This window comes from Phyllostomus hastatus, unplaced genomic scaffold (genome assembly GCF_019186645.2).
Source record: "Phyllostomus hastatus isolate PE091 unplaced genomic scaffold, TTU_PhHast_1.1 phas_scaffold_200, whole genome shotgun sequence".
Classification (NCBI taxonomy): domain Eukaryota; kingdom Metazoa; phylum Chordata; class Mammalia; order Chiroptera; family Phyllostomidae; genus Phyllostomus; species Phyllostomus hastatus.
In genome coordinates this window covers 7,410,735-7,426,982 of record NW_025334016.1, presented here as the reverse complement: position 1 = coordinate 7,426,982, position 16,248 = coordinate 7,410,735, and positions in this window count along the sequence as shown.

Below are 16,248 nucleotides of genomic sequence, written 5' to 3'. Positions count from 1 at the left end.
ACATGAAAAGATGCTCAATATCACTAGCTATCAGAGAGATGCAAATTAAAACCACAATGAGATACCACTTTACACCAGTCAGAATGGCCATCATAAACAAAGCAACAAACAAGTATTGGAGAGGTTGTGGAGAAAGGGGGACCCTAGTGCACTGTTGGTGGGATTGCAGACTGGTACAGCCACTATGGAAAGCCGTATGGAACTTCCTCAGAAAACTAAAAATGGATCTGCCTTTTGACCCTGCAATTCCACTGCTAGGAGTATATCCTAAGAACCCTGAAACACCAATCCAAAACAACCTATGTCCCCCAATGTTCATAGCAGCACAATTTACAATAGCCAAGTGTTGGAAGCAATGTAGATGCCTATCAGTAAATGAATGGATCAAAAAACTATGGTACATTTGCACAATGGAATTCAATGCAGCAGAAAGAAAGAAGGAACTCCTATCCTTTGCAACAGCATGGATGCAACTGGATAGCATTATGCTAAGTGAAATAAGCCAGGTGGTGAAAGACAAATACCATATCATCTCACCTTTAACAGGAACCTAAAGAACAAAACAAAGAAACAAGCAAAATATAGTCAAAGACACTGAAATAGAGAACAGTCTGACAGTGTTCAGGGAGGTGAGGAGAGGGAATTTCAGGGGAATTTCAGGGGAAAAGGGGAAGGGTTTACAGGAAGAAGTATAAAGGACACATGGATAAAAACTAGGGGCAGGTGGAAATGGGAGGGTGGAGGGGAGGGCTGGGTGGGTGGGTTTGGATGGGAGTAAAAGAGAAAATTGTACTGCAAGAAGAATTAAAATGAAAAAATATAAATACATAAAAAATAAAGTTGACAGAAATAGTACTAGAGACAAAAGCTGCACAAAGAGAAAATTCTACAGATTCATAGAGGGTCCCTCTTGAAAAGTCAGTAGAGAAGAAAAAATATGCCCAAGACCAAGGGGAAAAAATCAGCCAAAAGTATTAGTGGGAACAGTAGTTGGTGATAACTCAGGGTTAATAATAGAGTCTGTTCTCACCAGTCAGACTGGTAATCTGCATAATCTATGTAACATTAGGTAGAGTCATAAGAAGAATCTTGCCTCAGTAGTGGAGAATAACTACTCAGACTAAATACTGCTCCATTTCTGACACAGGTTTTAAATGCAAGACTCAAAAGGAAAACTGTTTCTGAGCAACTTCAACCTACAACAGGCTCAAGGTTATTTATAGAAAGATTAAAATATCCAGCATCCAACAAGGTAAAATTTGCAATGTGTCCCAGAAAAGAGGTTTGCAAAAGTTCTACTCATTATTTCCTGTGTGACTCACACTGATTTTGACACACATTGGTCGCCTGTAAATTTGTTTTATTTTTTAAAATTAGATCTTCATTACTACTTACAGTAAATTCCCAGAATCTGTCTGTAATAAGTGTGGTCATCAGATCAGAAGTATCAACATTAATTGAAATGTTAAAAATTCAAACTTTCAGTCTCCACTCTAGGGCTGTTAAATCAGAAATAGTGAGGTGGACCCAGTTATCTGTGTTTTAACAAGCCCTCCAAGTGATTTTGATTTACACTAAAGTTTGACTTGCTGTTTTTCTAATATTTCTACTCATCTGCACTTGCTTAGTTCACTGAAAAGTTATTTAGTCACTCCTTTCAGAAGGAAACTTCCTGAGAGAAAGATACGCCCTAAATGTTGACTACCAGCACTCACTAAAATCCTGTTGAAGGATTATTTCAAGATACATTATCTTAATATGAGTGTGTATGGTGGCCTGAGAATATCAGTTAGCATTTTCATGTTTACAAAAAAATCATTTGGAGTCATAAAATTCACAGAAATGTACTTAACTAACTGGTTTATTTTTCACAAGATGTTTTTAAAATGTCAGACACGACAGTGCCAAATGGAAAAGCTCAGTTGGCAATTCCTATATGCCTCTCTACTCATAACCATTTTTCTGGAACTTCAAAAAGTCAGAAGCTGCTGTGAGCAAGGAGGGAAGAAAAGAAAGTCAAGGAGACAATAAAAGAAGCCCAGGACTTCTCCCAGAGTCTTTACATTACAGTAGGTACAGTGCCCTGTGAAATTGCAATGATGCATAAGGTTTGACAAATTGACTGTGATAACATTAACAAAACTAGCTCCTGTACCTATATTCTGACTTTAATTTATACCCATTATTCAAAGCCACATTCTGAATAAAATGTAGCTAAAAAGATGTTGTAGACACTATATGGAAATTCTGTAAAAAATATCACTTTTGTAATCAAGATCATTTTAAATTCTAAATGGAAAGTCATATTTTCCACCTGATATCACACTATGCAGACATTTCTGGTAATCAGTGAAGTCACTGAAAAATACATATTAATGGAGTGAAAAATTATGATTATTTGGTTCTTTTCAGATATCTTTTAATGTAGTGCAGTGCTCATCCATATTGGAATTTTTACCATTACAATCTGGTTACATAAGATAATATTAGATATCATTTTTTCTTTTTTGAAAAATAAAAGACCTATTAATTTTTAAATAAAATTTCATCTGGTTTTCATATGTAAAAATATGTTCTATACTCCTCACCATGAAGTTCTACCAAAAAATAAGAAAACTATGTTTTCAGATAATTTTTCTGTCCTAGCTTAGTCAGTGTCCTAGGGATTTTTTGTCATTTCATCTTCTGAAAGTTTGGCATTTAGAAAAATGAAATCCCATGAAAGATTCTCAATTTTAGTTTTTATTGGAATCTCTGTATTTCTTGTTTGATTTTTAAAAGTAGAACAATGGAAAACTAAGAAGCAATATCCTTCTGACTTGTGTGATTAAAAAAGGTTTTGCAGTAGACTCGTGAGGCAAGTAAATGCAATATTTCCTATTATTCTCTCAATATTGACATTTAAGAAATTGTTCATTTAAATTTCGGTTTGTGTCTTGTAAAACAGTCTTAGCAATAAAACTCCAAGACCCTGTTGACTACACACTTTCATTTTACTTCTGATTTAAAATTAATATAATTTTCTTAATCCTGTGTTGTTCTTTCTTACTTATTCCAAATGTACTTGTCTTTCAAATGAATTTTGCTGTTTTTTAGGTTTTCCATTATTGTGAGTGGGGGCTATGTTTTCTTTGAGTTATATAACTTTTAATATCTCTTACCTTTTTGAGGGATTTTCCTGAATCTTTATCCTATGAATATTCTTGACACAGCTAAAAAATCACATAATTGAATCAAATAAACTTTCCAGGTAGTTCTAAAAGGTAAAATAAATGAAGTAAAATGATAACTAAAAAAATCAAAGTGGAATTGCCATTTCAATGGAAAATAAAAAGATATAAATAATGTAGAAATGTAGTCAAATTCTCTTAATTTCCATATGTATAATATCTATGTTTATTGAGTCAGAAAAGATAAAATGGAAGAGCTAAAAGTTATATTCTTTTTTTAAAAGATTTTATTTATTCATTTTTAGAGAGGGAAAAGGAAGAAGAGACAGAGAGAAACATCAATGTGTGGTTCCCTCTCACATGCCCACTACTAGGGACCTGGCCTGCAACCCAGGAATGTGCCCTAACTGGGAATTGAACCAGCGACCCTTTAGTTCCCAGGTCTGCACTCAATCCACTGAGCTACACAAGCCAGGGCTCTAGTATCATTTTTGTATCATCATTTTTAGCCAAGGCTAGAAGTTATATTCTTAAGTACATGTTTAAATATATGATGGTTTCAACTTTACCTCTTAAAAATTCCCTTGGATCTCTTACCAGTGTCCTTTCCAACTTTGCCTTTCTGAAAATTCCACCTCCTGTAGAGCTTTGCTACTCTGATAGTTAAGTCCTGGGCTAGAGGCTGACTTTTCCTGCTCATTGGCTGGACAAGGACAGCCCCTTTCTATGCTGCTAAGAAGATCACCTGACTTACACATTGGCTTTTAATTACTAATTAATCTATTTTGGTATTGCATTGCCTTTATCTAATACAAAGGTTCCAAACTATAGCTATCCAGTGCCAAGTCCTTAAAATCACTGCTTCCCCAAACATCTCAAATGCCTGAGATATTGCAGACACGAGTGTACTTCACTCCACCAATATCCCATTGAAGTTTACCACTGGTATAATTTTGACAGTTGTACAATCACAACATTCCGTGGGCTTTCCATACTCTGCCCACAACCACTATTGGAGTCTGCATTGCCAGACAGCCTGCCGATGATCCATCTCCAAAATATTTCAGAATCCTCTATCTATGACTACTTTTATACAAAGTGTCACAGTCCAAGCTTCCAGAGAAACAGACTCTGAGACTTCGAGATTTGCATGCAGGTTTATTGGAGAATGTTCTTGGACCAAAAGAGAAGCCAGGAAAGCAAGATTGGGCAGTGGAAAAGGTTGAACTACAGTACAGTTATACCACCAACTTAAGCTAATTCAATGGGGGAGCTCTAAAGCTGAGGTAGCTTTTCAGTGGTGCCCTACCTTTAAAGCTCTGTGCACAGCATCAGCCAATCATGAAATACAGCCTTGGGTAATGCAGCATACTCTGTCCATGGGTAAGTGCCTGGGAGTGCACAGCTGTGATCTATCAATAGCTGACACTCAAGGCAGATGGTGGAATAAGTGATTATTTCCTGAAAGGGCATCTGAGTGACGTAGCATAGTATTTATTACATCCATAATCTACAAAGAGATCTACAATTGAATTAACAAAAATAATTTTAAGTAAAAAATCAATTCACAAAGAAGGAAATTCAAATGGAAAAAATATGAAAAGATGCTCAGCTTTATGAGAAGTTAGGAAAATTCAAATTAAAACAAGATATTTTATTCATCAGATTATATATATATATATATTAAAGATTAGTAATATTTAGTGGTGATAATAATGTAGGGGAAGTATTTTTACATATCTCTAATGGGAATGTCTGTGAATACAAATTGACAAATTGTACAGTATTTAATAGCATTAAAATGAGAAATAAGTTGCCTATTTCCCTCAAATTAATTTGTAGATTTAATGCATTCCCAATGTAAACTCCCCAAATATCACTTGTTTAAATCAACAAACTGATTCTAAGATGCATGGAGAAATGCAAATGGACTAAAATCACCAAGGCAAATTTAAAGAAGAAAAACACTTGGGAAAGCTTTCATTAACAACACAAATATTTATTATAAAGAGACAGGAATTAAGATAGGGTGGTTGTGGTGTAAGAATAAACTAATAGCAAATAGAACAAAACAAAAAGCCAAGAAACAGACCATCCAGATCATAACATATATTGCCACCTAATTTACAATACAGGTACCAGTCACTGAAATGTAGTAGAAATGAGCAGACTTTTCCAATATTCAGAAAACAAAGGAATTTCTGTGTACCAACAACAACAAAATACCAGAAACAAAAGTCAGGGAAAAAATCCCATTTGTTATAGCAACAAGAAAAATAAAGTACCTAGGAATAAACCTAATCAAGGGGGTAAAAGACCTGTATTCATTAAACTGCACAACACTGAAAAAATAAATCAAGGAAGACACAAATAAATGGAAGAATGTACCATGTTCATGGACTGGAAGAATTAACATCATCAAAATGTCCATATTATCCAAAGCAATTTATAGAATCAATGAAATCCCTATTAAAGCACCAATGACATGTTTCACATATATAGAACAAGCATTTTAAAAATTTATAGAGAACCATAAATGACCCTGAAGAGCTGCAGCAATTTTGAGAAAGAAGAACAAAGTAGGAGGGATCACAACATTTGATATCAAACTCTATTACAAGGTCACAGTAATCAAAAGAGTCTGGTACTGGCATAAGGACAGACATAGATCAATGGAACAGAATAGAGAACCCAGAAATAAAGTCAACTCTCTAAGGTCAATTAATATTCGACCATGGGGGCATAAGCATAAAATGGAGTAACAATAGCCTTTTCAACAAATGGTGTTGGGAGTCTGGAGAGCTACACGCAAATAATGAAATGACCACCAACTTACACCATACATAAAAATAAATTCAAGGTAGATAGCCCTGGCTGGCATAGCTCAGTGGGTTGAGCGCGGGCTGCAAACCAAAGCATCGCAGGTTCGATTCCCAGTCAGGGTACATGCCTAGGTTGCAGGCCATGGCCCCCAGCAACCTCACATTGATGTTTCTCTTTCTCTCTCTTTCTCTCTCCCTTCCCTCTCTAAAAAATAAATAAATAAAATCTTAAAATAAACAAACAAATAAACAAATAAATAAATAAATTCAAGGTAGATAAAAGACTTAAATATAAGTTGTGACACCATAAAAGTCCTAGAGGACAGCATAGGCAAGAAAATTCCAGATACTCCATACTGCAATATTTTCACTGATAGGTTCCCTAGAGCAAGGGGCATAAAGGAAAGAATAAACAAATGGGACTTCATCAAAATAAAAAAGCTTCTGCACCGCTAAAGAAAACAGCACTAAAATGAAAAGAGAACCAACTGTATGGGAAAACATATTTGCCAATGATTCTTCAGACAAGGGTTTCATCTCCAAAATATACAAGGAACTTATATGACTCCACTCCAGGAAGACAAACAATCCCATTAAAAATAGGCAACGGACCTCAACAGACACTTCTCCAAGGAGGACATACAGAGGGCTCAGAGACACATGAAAAAATGCTCTGTATTGCTAGCCACCAGAGAGATGTAAATTAAAACCACAATGAGATACCACTTCACAATGGTCAGAATGGCCATCATAAACAAATCAACAAACAAGAAGTGTTGGAGAGGATGTGGAGAAAAGGGAACCCTAGTGCACTGTTGGTAGGAATGCAGACTAGTGCAGCCACTGTGGAAAACAGTATGGAATTTCCTCAGAAAACTAAAAATGGAACTGCTGTTTGACCAGGCAATTCCACTGCTGGGATTATATCCTAAGAGCCCTGAAACACCAATCCAAAAGAACCTATGCACCCCAGTGTTCAGAGCTCCACAATTTACAATAAATAGCCAAGTGCTAGAGGCAACCTAGGTGCCCATCAGTAAAATGAGTGGATCAAAAAGTGGTGGTACATTTACACAGTGGAATTCTATGCAGCAGAAAGAAAAAAGGAGCTCCTACCTTTTGAGACAGCATGGATGGAACTGGAGAGCATTATGCTAAGTGAAATAAGCCAGGCAGTGAAAGACAAATAGCATATGATGTCACCTATAAGTGAAACCTAGTCAACAAAACAAACAAGCAAGCAAAATAGAACCAGAGTCTTTGAAATTAAGAACAATGTGACATTAACCAGAGGGGAGTTGGGAGGGGATAATAGAGGGGAAAAGGTGAAGGGTTTTCATGAACATGTATAAAGGACACGGGGACAAAACCAAAGGTGGGTAGTATCAAGGGTGGGAAGTGAAGATGGCTGGGGTGGGGTGGAGTAGTGGGGGGAAATGGAGATAACTGTACTTGAACAACAATTTTTTAAAAGTTTTCAAAAATTAGTAGACTTTTCAGTAAACAATGCTGGGTCAATTTATTAGATTTCCATTAGAGATAAATGAATCTTGACCCCCTAGTTTGACGTACATTAAAAAAAATGAACTGTAACTGAGAGATAAACCTAAATGTTGAAGGCAAACAATAAATTTTCTGTAATTTCACTGTCCAGGAGAGTTTTCTGAGATGATAGAAATATTCTATCTTAGTGACAACACAGTATTCACATGTGGTATTGAGTACTTGAACTGAGAAACTAAATTTTTGATTTTATTTAAATTGAATTAATTTAAATTTAAAAGCCATGTGTGATTCCCATATTGGACATTGTAGTTCTAAAATAACATAGAAGTACATCTGTCATGATGATTTGATGTGTTAACTTGACAAGGGTGAACTACAGTTCCAAGGGAGATTATGAGGCAAAAGTTAGGGAATAGAAGGGTGGCAGCAGCCATTTTGTAGCATACACAGGCCTAATCTGGGTGTCACTGTAAAGGTTTTTGCTAATGTGATTCAAGTTCACAGTCAGTTGACTTTGCATTAATCAAGAGACATTACCTTTGTGGATCTGATTTGATCAGTTGGAAGAATTTTAATAAAGGGGTTAGGTCTTTCTTGAGCTCAGACTCCAAGCAGCACCTAGGTCTTCAATGGCTCTCCCATCCTTTTTTAGGTCTTCCTAACTGCTACCTGTGGACAATAAACTTGACCTACGCTGTGCTGTTCCAGCCTGCTGGTGGTTTTCCCATGTATCCAGTCTGCCTACCTGTGGATGAGCATTAGACAGTGTTTGTGCAATGGCAGCCTGCTCGGGATCTTGCCTTTATGATTATCTGTGCTACCAATTTTGGGCTTGCTTAGATAGCCCCCATGAAATGCACTAACAATACAGGAAATGGCTGGCCAATTTTACTGAATTAAAATAAAGAATTTCTTGTTATCAAAGAGTATATTAAGGCAGTGAAGAAGTAAGGACTGAGTTGGGACTAGATATGTAAGATTTATATATGTCATGTCCAGGATATATATTTTATTTTTTTAAGAGAGTGGAGAAGGGAAGGAGAAAGGGAGGGAGAGAAACATTGATCCATTGCCTTTCACATGCACCTCAAAACCACAACCCAGACATATGCTCTGACAAAGAATTCAACTGGCAACATTTTGTTTTGTGGGACAAAGCCCAACTAACTGAACACACTGGTTAGGGCCAGGAGATTTTATACGTGTGTGTGTGTGTGTGTGTGTATATATATATATATATATATATATAATATTTTTATTCATTTTTAGAGAGCGGAAGGAAGGAAGAGAAGGAGAAAAACATCAATGTGTGTTTGCCTCTCATGTGGCCCCTACCAGGGACCTGGCCTACAACTGAGGCATGTGCACTGACTGGGAATTAAATCAGCGACCCTTTGGTTCACAGGCCAGCACTTAATCCACTGAACCACACCTGTCAGGGATATATTTTTAAAATGCCTCCAAATCAACAAGAAACAGAAAACCCATTTCTGTTTCTTTTTAATGAACAAAAGAGTTTCATGGACATTTCACAGGAGAAAACATCCAAAGAGCCAATAAAAATGCACTCATCTTCATGAGTTATCAAGGAAGTATTCAATGTGGTTAGAATCACAGTAAGATATACACCAACCAGAATGGCTAAAATTAAAACACCACCACCAGCAATAATAATTGTAAAATTTAATAACCTTCCAGTACTGTGTGTTGATTAAGATATGAAGCAATTGGAACAAATTCTATGCTACTGATGAGAATATAAATTGATATATTTACTGTGAAAATCAGAGAAGTGTGTGTGTTTCCAATTGATCATGTTTTTTCATCTATGATTAGTGCTTTTTCTCTTTTGTTAAAAAAAAAACTTTGCCTCCTTCAAGGTTATGACTATATCCTACTGTGCATTCTCTTAAACCTTTATAGTTTTAACTTTAATATTTAGGTTTATGATCCAAACCGAATTAATTTTCCAAGTGTGAGTTAGGGGGTCAATGATCATTTTTTTTCCTTACAAATATGCAGTTACTTCAGGCTCACTCATTTCAGTTGTTCATTGAAAAGATTCTAGTTTTCTGTATAGAAATACATTGGTATATCTATTTCCTTATACCTTGATCTAGATGGATGAAAAAAAATTGATACATAGGATTAACCTACTTTTTGGTAAAAGAGTTAAAAAAGGTTTGTACATTTTAATATGAGAATCTAGAAAAGAACAGAAGATACACATCAAACATTTCATGTTGGTTACTTTGAGCAGGGCAAAGATTGAAAGAATGGAGGAGCAGATAATGAAATACTTTTTATGTGTCTTCTTATTTGACTTGTTATGCAGTATCTCTTTACTCTTGTAACTTACAAAAGTTTTGATAAAATGATAAAGCAAGATGAAACAGCAGAATCAAAACAAGGAATGTAATCTTTTTCCTTTTTGAAATTTCTCTTCTGGGCCCTAACATTTTCTTCCTTGCATCAAAGGTCTTTGTATATTTGTCCTGGTTACTGCTATTAAAGAACTTGTCATAAAGTAGTGGGACCACATTATACTCATGTCTGCAACCCCAGGGCAGCCCTTTCCACTGCCAGGGAAGGGTGCAATCAGATGAAAGAGAATGAGCAAAGCAGAGGTTTCTCCTCAGTTTACCTCCTTATGTAGCATTTGTGAATTAATTATTTTATGGTAAATAGTTATTTCCTTTGCATGAATGCTAGATGGCTCTCTTTCATTTTAAAATTTCTTTTCTTTTTTTTTAAAGATTTTGTTTATTTTTATTTTTACAGAGGGAAGGGAGGAAGATAGAGAGAGAGAAACATCAATGTGCGGTTGCTGGGGGTCATGGCTTGCAACCCAGGCATGTACCCTGACTGGGAATGGAACCTGCAATACTTTGGTTCGCAGCCCGCACTCAATCCACTGAGCTATGCCAGCCAGGCTCATTTTAAAATTTCATTATTAACATGAACACAAGCCTTTGAAACTACATACATAATAAGTTCAAAAGGCTAGCTTTAAAAACGAATTCTGCCATAACACAGACTGCACTTCTTATATTCTGAAAGCCATGCTGAGAATTCATCTGTTTCTCTCTTTTAACTTTTGCATCTAATCAATATTTGTCTGAAGGGCATGTTCCTAGTAATCAGAAGCATGCCTCAGTGGTGCTAATGTGCAAAATAGTGACCTTGAGGGAGGAAACAATTTTCACCCAATCATTTTCTAGGCAATTATCTCCAAAGGTACAGAGAAGGTGTATTTACTATGCCCTCCTATCTCACAAGAGAAGAACATTGAAAAATTAATTTTATTTCCCTAAAAGAGATTATAAATCTTCACACAATATATTATGAAAGGGCAAGATATTGTTGATGTGATTTCAATATACCTCTGAAATTTTAGGTAGCCTTAAGAGGATCTCTGAATACTGTTTAGTTGTCCCAAATGTATGCCTAAAAATCAGGAAATTTCTGTCCTGGCTGGTGTGGCCCGTTAAATTGAGCACTGGGCTATGAACCAAAGAGTTGCTGATTTGATTCCCAGTCTATGGCGTATGCCTGGGTTGTGGGCCACGTACTCAGTAGGGGGCATGTGAGAGGCAACCACACATTAATGTTTCTCTCCCTCTCTTTCTCCCTCTCTTCCCCTCTGTCTAAAAATAAAATAAACAAAATCTTCAAAAACAGAATTACACATCTTAGGCAGGTAGGATGAATTCAAACAGGGTTGTAATAAAAATATTAAGATGGGTGTTTAAGAAAAGTGAATCCATGAAAGCAAAAATGATATATGAACATTTTTACAGATGCCACAAAGGCATTTGATAAAATCCAATCTCTAGTGTTGATAAAATTCTTAATTTAATCAAAATAGAGTAATAATAAATATCACTCATATAATATATGAAATATTATTTTAGCCAAATTATATGTGCATTATATAAATATCACGTTGCATTACATTATGCAATATTATCTTGATATTCAAAAATTAAGCATTTATAGATAGCAATTATTATGAACCATGCACTGTTTTAAGCATTGTTCATATTTTTAACATATTTTAATGAATTTATGAGGGACCCAAAAAATATCTTCTGGAGAGAGGGCCTCTTGTAGTATAGGCTTCCCCAATAGGTGAGTGTCCTAGGAACCTATCTGTATCAGTGTATCAGCTGGCATTGTTGTGAGAGGCTGGTTTAAGGAATTTTTTTAAATACTCTTTCAACGTGTTTGCCCATTTAATGGTGGGTGATTTATGAATGCACCTGCCCACACCATGCTGAGTGTCCAGCAATTTTTGCCAAAAATGGCATAACCCCTGTGCCCCACCCTCCCTGTTCACCCTGTCTCACCCAGAGTGACTCATTTTTGTTTCCCCAGATGAAAAAAAATCCTCAAAAAGAAAGGTTTTGTCAATGTGGAAGAGGTGAAACAAAAAAATGGCAGAAGCACTAAAAGGCATAAAAATCAATGAGTTCCAAAACTGTTATAAGCACTGGGAAAAAGTCTCAATAGGTACATTGCATCAAAAGGAGAGTATTTTGAAAGTGACTGAAGTTTAAACATGTAAGAATAAATATAAATTTTTTTACAAATAAATTCTGTTTTTTGAGTTTCCTTTCATAATCTTGACAAAACCCTGTGAAGAAATGGTATTATTGACATAATATTCAGATGAGGAAGTTAATGCTAAAAGTTTAAGTACCTTGCCCAAAGTCATAAAGGATGTAAGTAGCAAAGCTATTTTTTCTTTTTTTTACTGTTCAAGTACAGTTGTCTCCACTTCCCCCTAGCACTCTTCCCCACCCCACCCACCCCCACCTCCTACCCTCAATCCTATGCTGTTTAGGTTTTGTCAATGGGTCCTTTATATATGTTCCTTGATGACCCTTTCTCTTCTTCTCCCTGTTGTCTTCCTCTCCCACCTCCTCCAAAAACTGAGTGTTTGGAGCACTCAGCTGTGAAGTTTTAGCCTAGTCAATACAACTCAGATTATGGAATAAAAGCCAATTGGGTTATACATACAAATATTCAAGTATAAAAATACTGGAAATTATAATATAGAAACTAGCTGATAAAATCATGAGCTAAAGAAATGAATAGAACACAAATGAGAATGCCAAAAATAAAAAGAGGAATATAGAAGAAGCATAATGGTGGAGGATTGAATGGAAATCAATCACACTGACATCTTCCCAGGACCAATCTGGAATTACAATTAAATTGTGGAGAAATCACCCAGAACAAACAACTGAAAAATAGTGAGAGAGAAGCTTTATAACCTTGGACAGATAGAAGAATCTGCTCCAGCAATAACTGACTAGTAAGGAGTATGGTGCAGACTTGAGATGACTGGTTATGTGCCCACAGGTGGCAGTGCCAGACGGGTAATTAAGCAATGGGTTGGATCCCCCTGATGAGTGTGATGTCTAAACCCTAAGGTGGGATCCCCAGCCTAGAGCACCAGAGCCCCCAAAGTACACAGATAACAATTGGCAGCGAAAAGCAGCAGTGTTACTCTGCCAGAGACAGGTGGCTGGAGATGTAAAGAGCTGTTTAAAGGGCCAAGGCACAAATTTTCATTTAAAGCCACTTACCTAGGGCTCTGGCAAAGGCAGGGGCAGAGTGGACTATAGATGCCTGAGGAAACACTGGCGATGAAAGCCATGGGAGAGAGCTGAAAGAATAGACCCCGGAATCCCAGTACTGATTCATCCCTCATAAAGAAGCAGACATCATGCTCAAGCTGATCTCTCCTCTCTGAGCAATAGCAGCCTGAGGGGAAACAACAGCCCTGACACCAGAAAAGATTCTGCCCCAGCTCTGTGGACTTAAGTGTGACTGCTGAGTACAGAATGACTAGATTAACAACTGAAAGAGACAGCCACAGACAGCAAATGCCTGTCAAAGATGGGGCAGAGTGGCCTAGAGATGCTTGAGGAGAGACTGGGGATGGAAGCTTTGGGGAGAGATATGAGAGAGCAGCCCCAGAGATCCCAGTGCTGAGTCATTACCCATACAGCAGCAGCCACCTGCTCAGGCAGATCACTACCCTCTGAGCAGCAGCAGCCTGAGGGCAAACAATAGCCCCAAACCCAGCAGGGATTCTGCCTAACCCTATGGAACTTAATCCTGACTGCTGAGTGCAGAGTGATTAGATTAACAACTGGAGGATACAGCCATAGACAGTAGATCTCTGGCAGTCTCTGGGCAGGCTGCCTAAGGTCAGATGGGGTCAACATCCCACATAACCAGAGGTGGATGCAGAAAAAAAAACCACTGGTAAATACTGAAGACTAATGAGATGAAATCCACTGTGGTCTTCTCCATGATTAGCTACATTTTCTTTCCTGCATAGCCTTTTGATATTCATGACTTGTCCAGCAAGTTTGTGCATATTAAATCACTAGGATTTATACTATAGTTTATTTCTCTCCTTTCTTATAATAGCCTTAATCTCTATGTACCCTTAATACTGGTTCATTTGCTGTTGACAGTGGGATAGTGAGGGTGGGGGTACTTTTGCTGATATGGGTTTGTTCCCTGGGCACTGTGGTTTTGTTCCGGCAGCACCTGCACAACAGCACACAAGACATGGTGGGTGGAGTGAGGCTCATAAACCAGCTGAAGGGAAGGACCCACCAAAGAATGAACCAACAACCATCAAAATCCAGTTACATCTAGAGAGCTAATATAAATGGCATACAGAGCATCCCAAGAGCACCAAGTTCAGGTGATCAAGAAGACTGCATGACTGAATATCACAGGTCTCCTACAATAGAAGTTCACACTACAAACTCAGGGAGTCAAGAAGTATCAATTTAAGAAGCAGAGGCAAACAAGAAAAGTCTCATAAACAATGGGAAGACAAAGAAACAACTCCCAATTGAAAGGAAAGGAGGAAGCCTCAGAAAGAATGCTAAATTAAATGGAAGCAAGTGAACTATCAGATACTGAGTTCAAAACAATGGTTATAAGGAAGCTCAATGAGCTCACTGAGAATTACCAAAAACTACAGGGAAACTATGAAGAACTTACTGCAAACCATATTAACATGAAAAAGGATGTAGAAACTAACATGAGCCAAAAGGAAATGAAGAATACATTTTCTGAATTGAAGAACACAGTAGAAGAAATCAAAGCAGGCTAGATGGAGCAGGGGATCAAATCAGTGAGCTGGAGGACAAGGTAGAAAAAACTCCTGAAGAGAACAAGAAAAGAAAAAAAGCCACAAAAAGCATGAAGAGGGGTTAAGGTAACTGCTGGACAACATGAAATGGAATAATATCTGCATAATAAGGATGCCAGAAGAGGAAGAAGAAGAGCAAGGGATAGAAAAGCTGTTTGAAAAAGTAATGACAGAAAACTTCCTTAATTTGATAAGAGAAAAAGCCACACAACTTCAGGAAGCACAGAGAGTCCCAAACAAGAGAGACTCAAAGAGGACCGCTTCAAGATACATCATAATTAAAATGGCAAAATTCCAAGACAAAGAGAGAATCTTAAAGGTAGCAAGGGAGACACAGGAAGTAACATACAAGGAAACCCCAATAAGGCTAGCAGATTACTTCTCAATGGAAACACTACAAGCCAGAGGGGAATGGCAAGTAGTATTCCAAGTAATGAAAATGAAAGACATACCTCCATCACTACTTTACCCAGCAAGACTCTAAATTAAAAATGGACAGCAAAATCAGGAGTTTCCCACACAAAAGAAGGCTGTAAAAATATACCTCCACCAAACCAGCACTGTAAGATATGCTAAAGGGACTGCTTTAATAAAAGGAAGAAAAAGAGTGAGAGAGGAGCACAAGTATGAAGGTAATAAAATGGCAATGAATAAGTACCTATAAATAATAACCTTAAGTGTAAATGCATTAAATGCTCCAATCAAAAGATATACAGTAGCTAAATGAATAAGAAAAATGACCCAGACATATGCTGCCTACAAGTGAACCACCTCCAAAAAAAAAGTCCTACACTGATTGAAAGTGAAGAATTACAAGAAAAATATCCCAAGCAAATGGACAAGAAAAAAAAAAGCTGGGTTAGCAATACTTATATCAGACACAATAGGCTTCAAAACAAAGGCTATAAAAAGAAACACAGAAAGTCATTTCATAATACTCAAGGGAAGGATCCATCAAGAAAACATAAACATTATAAGCATTTATGCATCCAACATAGGAGCACCCAAATACATTAAAAAATCTTGGAGGAATTCAAGAAAAATATAGACAACAACCCACGTACACTTGGGGATTTTAACACCCCAGTGTCAACAATGGATAGATCTTCCAAACAAAATATCAACAAGGACATTGGGGCATTGAAGAATATCTTAAATCAAATGGACTGAACTGATTATATATATATATATATTTTTTTTTTCATCCCAAAGAAGCAAAATAAACATTCTATGAAATGCACATGGATCATTTTCAAAGGTAGACCCCATGGCAGGACACAAAACAAGCCTCAAAAAATTCAAGAAAATTGAAATCATATCAAGTATTTTTTCTGACCACAAGGGCCTGAAACTAGAAGTCAACCTCAAGGAAAAATTCAAAAAAATGCCCAAATTCATGGAAATTGAATAGCATGCTATTAAACAATGAATGGGTTAAGAATAAGATCAAGGAAGAAACAAAAAATTTCTTGAAGAAAAAGGAAAGTGAACTCATAATAGTCCAAAAGTTATGGAACACAGTGAAGGAAGTCCTGAGAGGGAAGTTCATAGTGATACAGGCTTA